The following is a 14,764-nucleotide window of genomic DNA, read 5'->3' on the forward strand; positions in this document are numbered from 1 at the left end:
CAGTTTCCTCCCATGAGCAATTGGAGAATAAGTAGTTTAGCAGCTAAAGACAGTGGAGGATGGTGGGAAGATCGTTGCCTAGAATCAGGAACCTGGGGTTTGAGTTCCATTCTGACACCCACCCACTGTGGAACCTCCATGAGTTTCTTTATTGGGCCTCAGTTTCCTCATCTAAAATGGGATCATTAATCATGGCTTCCTTGTGAAGCACTCAGCTCTGGGGAGCCCCTTAAGGACTGATGCTGAGTACCCGATGGTGCTAGGCAAAGCCCAGAAAAGGACAGAGGCTGGGACTGAGGGGCCCACTTAGAGCAGCCTGGGATGGGGAAGCAGCTGTTGGAGACCCAGACAAATTGCCTGGGAGGCAGGCCTGTTCCTAGAGTTGGGTAGGCGCCAGGCCTGACCCAGCTGCCTCAGGAAATGCTTCTCGTGGCTTGGCCCAGAGCCACACTTTCACTGGGATCTGGGGGTCCGGAAAACAGGCAGGCTGCCCCACCCCACCTGCCAAGTAGTTGTGTGAACAGAGAAGTCAGCTTGGCCCACTGCAGGTCTGGTGGGAGCTATACACCCCATCTGAAATGTGTGCAGGGCCTCTTGCTCAGTACTGGGCAGAGTAACATGGACGTGTCCACTAGGCCAGCTTCTATGCAGGAGGTCTCAGCCCCGACTGCTCATGGTGAACCTGCTACCAGATTGCCCAGGTCTAATAAAATGGTGATCTCTGGAGGGGTTCAGGCGCCAGTACTTTTAAAGCTCTGAGGAGGGTCCAACCCTCGTTAGGATAGGGAGCCAGTTGAGTGAGATCTAGGAATCTGCATCTTTCCCACTTACCTAGATGAAGCCAGGAAATCCTGCTATGAGCAGGCCACAGCCTGGAAGGCGAACTCACCGTCCAGGCCCTGTGTTCCGCCTGACCCGGGCCCTGGAGGGCCCTTGCCCAACCACCAACCACTTGTCAAAGATTGGTGAGCAGGGAGAGAGGCCACCGCCTGGGTCGGGCTGCAGCGCCCTCTGGTGGTGCTCGGACGCAGACCCGGGAGGACCCGCTTTGCGCAGGTATGGCGCTGGGTTCTTTCTTAACCCACCTGTCGCCAGGGAAATTGCTGGAGGACCATTTTCAGANGGAAATCCTGCTGTGAGCAGGCCACAGCCTGGAAGGCGAACTCACCGTCCAGGCCCTGTGTTCCGCCTGATGGGGACCCTGGAGGGCCCTTGCCCAACCACCAACCACTTGTCAAAGATTGGTGAGCAGGGAGAGAGGCCACCGCCTGGGTCGGGCTGCAGCGCCCTCTGGTGGTGCTCGGACGCAGACCCGGGAGGACCCGCTTTGCACAGGTATGGCGCTGGGTTCTTTCTTAACCCACCTGTCGCCAGGGAAATTGCTGGAGGACCATTTTCAGACTCAGAGACATGAAGGTTACACATCTAGACAGTTCCCCTAAAATTTAAAAGTCTTTCTGGGATAATCTATATCTTAATCCCATTCTCTGGCATTCACCCAACATTATAGTCACATTTCCTTAATTCTTCCTTAAGATGTGAACAGAGGGTGGGGGGTAGAAAGGGACTAAATGGCAATGGAAAAATACAGTAAAAATTAAATTAAAAAAGATGTGAGTAACTGATATGAGCTGGGAGGTTCCTGTTTTCTGCAGGTTTTAATAGCAGGAAATAAGGGGGTGTGTGATATTTGCCAGGGTGGGGGGGTACTGGGCTTCAGGACTTGGAGCTGATGCTCTTGGCCTCATTCCAGCAGGCTGGGGGTTCACCCTCTGCTGCCCACCATGCCCCCACCTCCTCCTCCTTGGCCCCCTTCAAGCTGTATGGGGCCTTGGCTCCCTTCCGCATGGTGTCTGTGCCCTGCATGTGACCTCTGAGTGCTCTGTGTGAGGTTCGAGTCTGCAGAGCTGGTTTTGGTTCCTCTGAGTCCTGACCACCTTCCCAGGCCCTTTATTTCCTTGGGGCTGGGGAGGAAGGAGATCCACACAACTGAAACCACGGAACCTAGTAGCAAAGAAGGGCAAGAGGGGCAAAGGACAGCCCCCAAAATTGTGAGCCAGGCCCAGGTCAGTGTGGCCCAGGTTAGGCCAGACCCATGAGGTCTGGGACCCTGAGGCACTCCCTTAGTCTTTCCCATGATTGGATTCAACCCTCACTAGCTGTAGCCTCAACAGGGTTAATACCAGTGCCCAAATCAGGCTTCTTCAGTGGCCTTAGAAGACCCCCAACTTCTCTTTCCCTGCTGTGAAATACGTGCTCTGCAGGTCCTTGTATTTGCTGCTCAGATGGTGTTTTTTCTTCTTCTTCGGAGAGTCTACTGTTCTGTTGATTTCACCGGCGATGGCAGACACACGCGCTGTGGGTGGGGCAGCAGCGCCGGGCTCCGTCCCTGACTTCATGCGCTCCCAGATGGCACAAGTGCCTGCTCCGTGCCAGTGGTTTGACAGACGTCACTTGGAGCAGTCACTCAACGGCATGTTCTAGTGCTAAACTCACTGTGTGCAGCTCGAGAACTTATGACAGTGACATTCTGGGCCTGGCACTGTGCTTGATGCTTTCTCTGCATCGTTGACAGCAATTAACCCTCACAACAAACTTGTGAGGGAATGCCTGTTAGTCTCCCTCAGCAACCGAGTTTCTGAGAGGTTGAGGAATTGGTCCGGCAGCTCTGGGTTGGGGGCTCTGTTGTGCTGTTTCCCACACAGATGAACAGTCTCCTGGACCTGCTCAGGAGCTAGCAGAGAGAACACAGGGTCTCTTGTTCCGGTCCTCAGAGGCACCAGGAAGAAGGAAGGTGAGCCTGGTGGCAGGCAGGGACAGTGGAGGGTAGCTAGGATGAGGCAAAGGCAGGCTAACTTGGAGCTGGAAGGACCCTTGGAAATCGTGGGTATTCAGTGGGAATCTCCATGGATCCAGAGTGGAAAACTGAGGTTAGAAATGGGAAGGGTCACACAGGAAAACCTTCAGAGTAGCCAGGTGTGTTCACAGCCTTCCTCCTCCTACAGTGCAGAAGCCTGGTTCCTCCTCCTTGCTGCCCACTGCAGACTCGCACTGAGCTGGGCACACTGTGAGCGGTCAGTGAATGTTGACAAATGGGTGTAGGTGGGTGAGTGCACTCAAGTGTACACTGAGCACTTTCTACACTCCCAGCACAGCCCTGCCTCTCATTCTGCCCCCTTCCCCTGTTCTGGTATGGGGTGCGGGGCAAGGGCAAGAAGGGGCGGCTGCCAGTGCTGCCTCAGAACATTGGCAGCAGCAGGTGACCAAAAGCCAGGGACCTTAGAAATCAATGTCCACCAGCTGGTGGGGGGTGGAGGCTCAGCCCCAGCCGAGGGGTGGGACCTGGTTCAACAGCAGGGCAGATGCAGTTGGCCACAGTCCATTATAGACCTGCCATCAATTGTATTGGCAAGGCCTTGCTGAGCCATTTCCTGAGTTTAAAATCATGAGTTCAGAAACAATTAAGCCACTTAGACACACTTTGTATTAATAATTAAGTTTAAAATGCACTTTACAAAATGTTTGCATTGAATTGAAAATGGATCTTGTTAGCTTAATTGTTCTTGAATGTCCTGCTTGGACATAAGATATGTTTAAAAAATTGTCTTTAGCCCTGGCTGGTATAGCTCAGTGGATTGAGTGTCGGCCTGTGAACCAAAGGGTCACTGGTTCGATCCCCAGTCGGGGCACCTGCCTGGGTTGTGGGCCAGGTCCCCAGTAAGGGAGACTGCAACAGGCAACCATACATTGATGTTTCTCTCCCTCTCTCTTTCCCTTCCCCTCTCTCTAAACAGATAAAATCTTTAAAAGTTTTTGTCTTTAACCCCTGTCCCAGGTTTGCTATAGATGGGTATCGTATGGCCCCGTTTATACTGCATCCATACTTCCACTCAGCCCACTCTGTGCTGGGAGGTGGTAGTGCTCATGGCCAAACCGCAGGCCAAACCGCAGGACACAGGCTTGGAGACAGAGCTGAGTGTACGGCTGCCTGTCCCATCCCCAGCTGCTGCGCAGTCCCTGACCCTCTTGCCTTGCCAGTTTCCTTGCCTGTAACTTATGCAGAACGGTACCAGCTTTATAGGGTTTGTCAGGCCAAAGCATAAAATTAACTGTTGGTGCAGCCCAGCACATAGGAAGTACTTGGGAAATCTAAGACTATCATTCTTAACTCCATGAACATTTTCTTTTTTTTTAAAGATTTTATTTGCTTTGAGCAGGGGTGAAGGAAGGGAGAAAGAGAGGGAGAGAAACATCAATATGTGAGAGAAACATCCATCAGTTTGCCTCACACACACCCCCAACTGGGGACAAGGCCTGCAGCCTGGGTATCATCCCTGACTGGGAATTGAACCAGCGACCTTTTGGTTTGCAGGCCGGCTCTCAATCCACTGAGCCATACCACAGGGATCCATGAACATTCTCTATGTCTTCGTGCATATTTTCCTTAACGATGCTGTAAGTATAAGGCTTGTCTGGGCCCAGGTTGGTAGCATCAGGACGTCCTGTAGAAAGGGAAATTGTGTCCCCTTTCTCCGGGGACAGGAGTGAAGAGCCCTGGATTGTGAGTCAGGAGTAGGTTCCAGACTTGGCCGCAGCGTCCCTTCCTGCCTCCCTCACTGGGGCTTTGGGCCCTCAGCCAGCTCAACAGCAAGAAAATGAGTGTCTGAGGCTGATATGAAAGGCGAGTGGGTCTCATGCAGTTTTTATGATACAGGACATTTGAATGTCAAATGTCCCAGTTCTTGGCAATATTAAAATCAAATAATGTGAAAAGCAGTAATTACCACTGTCATAAAATTCTTTTTATTTTTTACAGTAAAAAACATATTGTCAATTTATTTATCTTTGCCACAATCCTGTGAGAGAGGTAAGGCCAGAAAAATTATTGCATTATTATAGATAATGGGCCTCATTATAATATAGATAATATTATCTATATTATATAGATAATATAATTTTATTATAGATAAAATTATTGCATTATTATAGATATTGCATTATTATAGATAAGAACACCAAGGCTCAGAAAGTTCAAGCAATTTGCCTAACATCGCACAGATTTTTAGCCGTGAAGCAAGAACCTTGACAAGGTTCATTCCATGGGCTGAAACAGAGATGATCTCATTCCATGGGCTGAAACAGAGATGCAGATTTCAAATATAAATAGGAAGTTGCCTTTAATTACTTATCCATGAGCCCTGGCTGGTGCAGCTCAGTTGGTTGGAACATCGTCCAATAAACTAAAAGCTTGCATGTGTGATTCCAGGTCAGGGCACACACCTATGTCCCAGGTTTGATCCCTGGTCGGGGTGCATATGGGAGGCAACCAGTGAATGTTTCTCTCTCACATCGATGTTTCTCTTCCTCTCCTTCTCCCTCCGTTTCCCTCTCTCTAGGATCTATGAGTATGTCCTTGAGTGAGACGTTGCAAACATTTTTAAAATAATTTATTCATGAAATTCTGTTGACAGTTGTGGCAGCGGCAGAGCTACCGATGCCCAGAGTGTGTCCCCTTCTGTCCCGTCTTGTTTGGTCTCACGGCCCACACCGCTACCTCTCCCTCAGCCCTCATGACCTCCCCAGCCTGTCCCAGGGGCAGAGCCGAGAACCTCCCTTCAGTGCCCAAGGGGAGCCCCGCTGGTGGTGTCAGGGCGGAACGTGCCGTTTGTGCCGATGTTTCTTGATCCCCTACTAAGGTCAGAGCCTGGGCTCCTCTAGGCTGGACTTCTAGTCCAGTTGTACTAGGCTTCCCTCGTACATTTGTGGTCACAACCTGGAAATGAAGGCCGGACTCCTTAATTCTCTCTGTGAGCAATTCGTGAGCACTGACTGAATGCTGGGGACTCTGCCGAATGGGGGCAACTGCTGCAAACAAGGAGTGGGCCCCATGGTCTCATGGGGGTCTGTGAGCAGACAATGTATTACAGTGCAGGGCGTGGTGGGTGCACACAGGAGGTGCTGGCTCTTCCTGGGAGAGCAGCAGAGACTGAGGAAGGCCTCCTGGAAGAGAAGACATCTAATCCTGAGGTCCAAAAAATGAGTAGGTCCCACCATCAGACCTGCAACATTTTAAAAAATATATTTTATTTTTTATAGATTTTTTAAAAGATTTTATTTATTTATCTTTAGAGGGGAAGGGAAGGAGAGAAGGAGAGAAATATCAGTGTATGGTTGCCTCTCATGAGTCCCCTGCTGGGAACTGGCCTGCAACCCAGGTATGTACCCTGACTGGGAATCAAACCGTGATCCTCTGGTTCGCAGGCCTGCGCTCAATCCACTGAGCTACACCAGTCAGGGCTAAAAATATATTTTAATGATTGTACTATTACAGTTGTCCCATTTTCCCCCCTTCATTTCGCTCCACCCTGCACATCCCCTCCCACCCACATTCCCCTCCTTTAGTTCATGTCCATGTGTCATAAGTTCTTTAGCTTCTACATTTCCCACACTACTCTTGCCCTCCCCCTGTCTATTTTCTACCTACCATTTATGCTACTCATTCTCTGTACCTTTTCCCCTTCTCTCCTCCTCCCACTCTCCTGTTGCTAACCCTCCATGTGATCTCCATTTCTGTGATTCTGTTCCTGTTCTAGTTGTTTGCTTAGTTTGTTTTATTGTTTTAGGTGTGATTGTTAATTGTGAGTTTGCTGTCATTTTACTATACATGTTTACTATACATGTTTTTTATCTTCTTTTTCTTAGATAAGTCCCTTTAACACTTCGTGTAATAAGGGCTTGGTGATGGTGAACTCCTTTAACTTGACCTTATCTGAGAAGCACTTTATCTGCCCTTCCATTCCAAATTAAAGCTTTGCTGGATAGAGCAATCTTGGATGTAGGTCCTTGCATTTCATGACTTGGAATACTTCTTTCCAGCCCCTTCTTGCCTGCAAGGTCTCTTCTGAGAAATCAGCTAACAATCTGATGGGAACTGCAGTCTCTTTATCTCTTGCTACTTCTAGGATTCTCTCCTTCATTTTCATCTTGGGTAATGTAATGATGATGTGCCTTGGTGTGTTCCTCCTTGGGTCCACCTTCTTTGAGACTCTGAGCTTCCTAGACTTCCTGGAAGTCTATTTCCTTTGACAGACTGGGGAAGTTCTTTTTTATTATTTGTTCAAATAAGTTTTCCACTTGCTGTTCTTCTTCCCCTCCTGATACCCCTATAATTTGGGTGTTGGAACATTTAAAGATGTCCTGGAGGTTCCTAAGCCTCTCCTCATTTTTTTTGGATTCTTGTTTCTTTATTCTTTTCTGTTTTGTTATTTCTTTCTTCCTCCTGGTCCACTCCATTGATTTGAGTTCCAGTTTCCTTCCCATCACCATTGGTTCCCTTGCATTTTCCTTCATTTGGCTTAGCGTAGCCTTCATTTTTCATCTAATTTGCAATGAAATTCAACCAGTTCTGTGAGCATCCTGATCACCAGTATTTTGAACTGTGCATCTGATAGGTTGGCTGTCTCTTCATCACTTAGTTGTATTTGCTATGGAGCTTTGATCTGTTCTTTTGTTTGGGCCATTTTTTTTCTCTTGTCACACCTGTTACAAATGAGAGGCAGAACCTTAGGTGTTCACCAGTGTATGACAACCCAGTTGCTGGGTTGTGATGCTGTATGTGGGGGAGGGGTCTGAGAGGGAACAATGGTGCCTGCTCAGCTCTCTGTCAGATTTCTGTCACTTCCGCCGCTTCCCCCAAGCAAACTGGGCCCTTCTGGTGCTGATTCCCATGTGGGTGGGCTTGTGTACATTCTAGGACCCTGTGGTCTCTACAGTGAACTCTCCTATGAGGAGGGGAGTCTCTCCTGCTGCCTCAACCCCCTCAGATATTTGCAATCAGTGTTTTGAGGGTTTATTTCCCTATGCTGGGGCCCTGGGTTGCATGGACTGTCTCGCTCCCCAGTTTCGCCTGGTTTATCAGCATGTGCAAATGTGGGACCATCTGGTCAGCCAGCTGCCTTGTATACAGTGCCTTGCCCTTCACAATTGCCGCCTCGCTGGGTCTTCCCATTGCCACCCTGCGCCCCGGGGTCTGCTGGCTGCCACCTGAGCACCCAGGCTCTGCCCGCTGCAGTCTTGCACACCCAGGGTGCCTTGCGCACCTGGTGCTACCGCTTTTTGTGCTGCGACCCTTCTCTACCTGCTGCCTGACTCCGTCCCACGTACTGGTCCGGATGAATGTGTCTATTCTATCTCCTTGGTTGTTGGACTTCCATACAGTTAAAATTTCTGTCAGTTCTGGTTGTTATTTTGTTTCTAAACTGTTGCTGCCCTTATTTTGGTTGTGCGAGGAGGCACAGAGTGTCTACCTACGCCTCCATCTTGGCCAGAAGTCCAGACCTGCAACATTTTTAAAGTCTGCTAGTACCAAGTATTGCTGAGAGGCAAAGCTACAGATGGAAATGTACACCTCCCCCCCTGGAGGACAATTTGGCACCCTCTGGGTGTGCTGAAGACCCACATTTTTACCGCTGGGGAAAGCCTTGGCCGTGACATTGGAAGCCACGTCCTGCAGGAGGACGCGTGCCGGCGAGGACACTGTGCAGGGCAGAGCAGGTGGGAGGTCAGGACACAGACGTCTGTGATGTGCACAGACCTCGGGGGTGAGAACACCGGCCAGGACACTGGCTTCTTCCATGGGGAGGGAGATGGGAGAGGAAGAGCTCTGGGGCCCCATCTGGAGTGATTTGCTTCTTGAAAAAATCTGAAGAATGTAAGGGAAACCATTAGAGGTCCATGGGGCTCAGTGGAAGTCCTGCAGATACTTTATTTTCATCTCTGTGTTTTATGTTCAAAATGTTTCATAATTTTTAAAAAGTGGTTTTTTAAAGGGCAGATAGGCATACTGTCTCTTGACCTGACTGCTGGGTACCCAGGCATCCCTTTAAAATGGTTTGTTACACTGTCTGTCTGTTCTGGGTGCTTTTCTTTATGGAGGTGACATTTCATGGTTTTCAAAAGTTAAAAGGAATGAGTAGGCGAGCGTCTGGCATCAGGGCAGCAGCCCCAGGCAGAGGAACCAGCAGGAACCAAGGCCCGGGAGCCCGGCAGAGCCCCGAATGTGCCAGGGCTGGGAAGCTGGGCCCAAGGATGGTGGTCCCCAAGGGGCAGCCCTGCTTGCAGGGCTGTGTGGGATCAGGCTCTCTGTCCTGCTACCTGGGGGTCAGGCCTGACCCAGTCCCAGACCTGGGTGAGGCTGGGTGGAAAGAGAGCTCTCCTGCTGGGAGAGGCACCAGGGAGAGGTGAGAGGAATGGGCTTAACCAAGTGTTGGCACCAGCACCTGGTGCGGCCTGCAGGTGGGGGCTACTGTGAGCTGGGCATTTGCTGTTGGAAGTGGCGGGGGCATCTGCGCTAAAGGGGGAATCACGGCAGCAGCAGTGTGACGGCCACAGCCTGGCTGGAGGGAGAGAGTGGAGTGAGCCTGGGCTGAGGCCCAGAGGAAGCTGCGTTCATGAGCTCAGTAGGTTTTTCGGGACTTTTGAAGATCGGGGAAGATGCAGTAGGGGCAAGGGTGATGGGAAAGTTGCATTTTTCTGGGGGAAGTAAAAAACATGCTTTGAGAAGTTGTTCCTAAAACTATGGGGTGTTCTTTCTGCATCAGTGATGGGAAGTCAGCCCCTCAGCATGGTGCTGGTGTTCTCCATGGGGTGCTGTGTGGGCACCGGGGAGGAGGGGACCCTGGCATCAGGGGAAAGGCTGAGTGATTTATATGACAAGGAATCTTATTAAGAAGACTTAGACATAAGGAAAAGTGTACAGAGGAAGGCTGCCCCAGACCAAGAAATAAAACATTAGAGATAAAATTGCCACCCTTTTATCCCCCTCCCCAACACACAGCCCTAATTTCGTCTGTGTTTTTCCAGAAGGAACCAGCCCACCTTTCAGTGCGGGGAGTACTTCTCTGTACCACAGGCCGGAGGCACCCCTGAACACATCCAGAGAAATGCTGTGCTTGTTTTAACGCTTTATGTGAACAGCTATCTGTGCTCAGAGGACCCTTCTGCCACCAGATTTCCTCCTGGTATGCTTCTGAAATTGACTTTTGCAAAACCATGTAGCTCAAATGCATTTCTTTTCTTTTTCACCCCTTTAAAGTACACAGTTCAATAGTTTTCAGTATATTCAGAGTTGTACAACCATTGCCACAGTTTTGGAACTGGTTCATCACCCAAAATGAAACCCCACTCCCTTTAGGTACCACCACCCCTCCCTGCAACACCCCTGTGGCTTCAGGTTCTGACTGTATAGATTTACCTATTCAGGACATTTGATATAAATGGAATCATGCAATATGTAGTCTTTTGTGACAGATTAAGGCATTCTTTTTCATGGTCATATGATATTTCATCACATACATGTACCATAATTTATTTTTCCAGATGGATTGTCTGGAATCCTGCTTTCAACCAAGATGGAGTAAAAGGGACTATATTTGCCTTCCTGCCTGACAGAAACTAAAAAAAGAGAGAGAGAGAGGGAGAGAGAGAGATCAAACTGATAAAACAACAGTTTTCAAGATGCTGGGCCTCAGGCAGTAAAAGGGCAGTACTCTCTGAGAGATGGGAGACGAAGGAGGTGAGCCCTCTGGCTGCCCAGCTTTACTGCCTGGAGACCGTCTCCATGCTGAGGCACAGGGCGGTGGAACCAGTGGGGCGGGAAGAGCTTGGGGAAGCCAGGTGGTTGCATTCACAATGCAGCCCATTGGAGATGACAGAGCGAGAGAGGGTCCTCCCTGAGTCCTCAGCTGAGCACTCATTAGTGCACGCATGTGATGAAGTCCAAGGCTGGGGGAAAGAACTATCTGAGTGGATGAGAGGGGACACTTTAGAACTCACAGAGTTGGGAACAGTGCCTGTTCTCAGAAGCCAGACTGGAAAACATCATGATCCAGAGTTATTGTGAAAAGTACCCAGAGGGCACTGCATCCTAGAACAAAGCCCAAGAATATTTGTGGAAAGACAAAAAATATCCAGTGCTCAGTCAGGTAAAGTTCACAATGTCTTGTATCCAATAAAAAATTACCAGGCATGACAAGAAACTGGAGAAATATCAATCAATTAAAACTGACCAAGAACCAACACAAGTATTAAAATTAGTACACAAGGATATCAAAAGTTATGATCACTGTATTCCATATGTTCAAAAAATTAAGTAGAAGGTGGCTTCCAGCCAAGATAGAGGCATAGGTAGATACATGCTACCTCTTCCAAAAGGGGGACAACAACAAATTTAAAAACAAAAAGCAACCAGAACTGCCAGAAAATTGAACTGCATGGAAGTCCAACAACCAAGTCGCTAAAGAAGAAACGTTCATCCAGACTGGTAGGCTGGGCAGAGATGGGCAGCTGGGGTGGACAGAACATGTGGCAAGGCAGCAGCTAGAGGACCAGGGCAGGTGAGGAAGTCGCTGGTGGACCTGGTGGACCCACATTTGTGTGCAGATAAACCAGGAGGAACAACTGGGGAGCAAGACAGACTGTGCAACCCAGGGTTCCAGAATGGAAGTAAAGCCTAAAACCTCTGACTGTAAAAACCTGTGGGAGTTGTGGCAGTGGGAAAAACACCCAGCCTCACAGGAGAGTTCATTAAAGAGACCCAAAGGGTACCAGAATATACACACGCCCACCTGCCTGGGAATCAGCACCAGAAGGGCCCAATTTGCTTGCGGGTAGAGGGGGAAGTGACTGAAAGTTGGCCAAGAGCCAATCAAGTGGCATTGTTCCCTCTTGGACCCCTCCCCCGCATACAGCACCACAATGCAGCCAAGTGGGTTGCCCCACCCTGGTGAACACCTAAAGGCTCTGCCCCTTGCTATGTAGTAGTGCAGTGAGATTATGTATATATATATATATATATATATATATATATATATATATATATATATCCCAAATGAAAGAACAGATCAGAGCTCCCAAAATAGGACTAAGTGATGAGGAGATAGCCAACCTATTAGATGGAGAGTTCAAAACATTGGTAATCAGGATGTTCACAGAAATGGTTGAGTATGGTCTCAAAATAGAAGAAAAAATGAAGGCTATGCAAAGTGAAATAAAGAAAAATACACAGGGAACCAACATTGAAGGGAAGGAAACTAGGACTCAGATCAATGATTTGGAGCAGAAAGAAGAAATAAATATTCAACCAGAACAGAATGAAGAAACAAGAATTCAAAAAAATGAGGAGAGCCCCAGGAACTTCCAGCACAACTTTAAACATTTCAACATCTGAATCATAGGGGTGCCAGAAGGAGAAGAAGAGCAAGAAATTGAAAACTTATTTGAAAACATAATGAAGGAGAACTCCCCTAATCTGGCAAAGGAAATAGATTTCTAAGAAGTCCAGAAAGCTCAGAGAGTCCTAAAGACATTGGACCCAAGAAAGCACACACCAAGGCACATCATAATTCCATTAGCGAAGATTAAGGAGAGGGAGAGAATCTTAAAAGCAGCAAGAGAAAAGGAGACAGTTACCTACAGAGGAGTGCCCATAAGACTGTCAACTGATTTCTCTAAAGAAAACTCGCAGGCAAGAAGGGGCTGGAAAGAAGTATTCCAAGTCATGAAAGGCAAGGATCAACATCCAAGATTACTCTGTCCAGCAAAGCTATCATTCAGAATGAAAGGTCAGATAAAGTGCTTCCCAGATAAGGTCAAGGTCAAGGAGTTCATCATCACCAAGCCCTTATTATATGAACATTAAAGGGATTTATCTAAGAAAAAGAAGATCAAAACTTTGAACAGTAAAATGACAACAAATTCACAACTATCAATAACTGAACTTAAAAAACAAAAACAAAAGCAAAAACGAACTAAGCAAACAACTAGAACAGGAACAGAATCACAGAAATGGAGATCACATGGAGGGTTATCAGTAGAGAGGGGGAGTGGGAGACTAGGGGGAAAGGCACAGGGAATAAGAAGCATAAATGGTAGGTACAAAATAGACAGGGGGAGGGTAAGAATAGTATAGGAAATGGAGAGGACAAAGAACTTATATGTACAAACCTCGGACATGAACTAAGGTGGAGGAATGCTGGCGGGGGTCGGGGGTGCAGGGTGAAGAAAAAAGTAAAGGGGAGAAAAAATGGCACAACTGCAATAGCATAATTAATAAAATATATTTTTAAAAAGTTAGGTAGAGGATGACTAAGTGGAACACAGGATTTTTAGAGTAGTGAAGTTATTCTGTATCATACAGAATATATAACTCTGTATCATGCAGTAGGAATATAATTATGAATACATAGTATTATATATTTGTTTAAATTCAGAGAATGTAGGACACTAAGAGTCAGCTTGCTAGGAGAGCTCAAGAGACAAAGATTCTAGCCTTAGTGATAGTTGATAGGCTTAAGTAATTAATGCCCGTGGAAAGCAGTTATTCCGGGAATTAGAATTAATGGCTCCAGGAGGCAGGCATTCAGTTTAAACTTTGTGCTCCAGGGATCTGCTGAGCGATTGTGTTCCAGGGAGGAAATGCAGATAAACAACTGTTGATCAATAGATAAAAAGTACTAGGAAAAATCACCCTGATTGCACCTCTCATCTGATTAATCTTTTCCCCCCAAACCCCTTACCTACCCTTCTCCTTATAGAAAGGTCACCTTGAGAGATGTAAGCTGGTGTTTGAGATACATAACCTGCTGCCCCCTCAGATCACTGGCACCTGAACAAAGGGCCCATAGAGGTTCAGTCCTTGTCTCTACTGACCGGTTCTGGCAGTGACAGGCAGCACGAATGGTGGCTCTTCCAGCTCCAAACTCCACTGTGAGCTGCGGACTTGGAGTGATGACGATGTGTCCGTGCAGGTTCATCAACTGGAACAAGCACACCACTCCGGTGGGGGGCGCTGATGGTGGGGATGCCCTGCATGTGGGGGCAGGGTGTATAAAGGAACTACCTTTCTCTCAGTTTGCTGTGAACCTAAAACTGCTCTAAGAGGTAGAGCCTATTTTTTAAAAAGTGAAGCAGAGGTATGGAGATAGAAAATAAAAATCCCAATCACACTTTTTTTGGTAGGAAGTAAATTTTTTTTAAGATTATTTATTTATTTATTTTTAGACAGAGGAGAAGGGAGAAGTGAGGGAGAGAAGATCAATGTGTGGTTGCCCCTCACACACCCCCTCATCAGGGACCTGGCTCAAAACCCAGGCATGCGCTCTGATTGGGAATCAGACTGGAGACCCTCTGGCTTGCAGGCCAGCTCTCAATCCACTGAGCCAGACCAGCCAGGGCGAAAGTAAAGTTTCTATTTGCTCTCCAAGAAAGGAGAGGGGCATGGTGTGGAGAGATATAGCAGCATTGAAGGGTGGGGGCTTTGAGCTTTTATTGATTGATATTGGATTAAGAAAGAGTGGGGGTTGCTGTTGTGTGGCCCCTGGACTGTTGGGCGTTGTAACACGAGGCTGCAGTTTGTTCCAGTGTCATCTTCTGCTTGCGGCTGCAGGGAGCGGTTAATCACGTTCTGTTCTTGTTTTCTGGTAATTTCCTGTCAAATTGTTCTAAGGAAAAAACTAATTTTCTTATATCGAACATCATGAAGATGGGTGAGGAGGAGGCTGTCTGCAGAGTCTGGAGAGATAGAGAAGAATTAGAATCTGCTCTCCAAACCTCACAGAGCCAGGGGTGGGGGTTAACCCTGGTTGAGCTTCCGTTGCCCACTGCTCCCCTAGTCTCAAGTCTCAGGAGGCCTGAGGGAGAGAGAGAGAGAAAGAGAGAATGTCCCTGTACAGGCCACCAAAATGTTAGGGTGGTTGGTGATGTGGGC

Source organism: Sturnira hondurensis, unplaced genomic scaffold (genome assembly GCF_014824575.4).
Source record: "Sturnira hondurensis isolate 20B ecotype Veracruz unplaced genomic scaffold, ASM1482457v3 Scaffold0002840, whole genome shotgun sequence".
NCBI lineage: Eukaryota > Metazoa > Chordata > Mammalia > Chiroptera > Phyllostomidae > Sturnira > Sturnira hondurensis.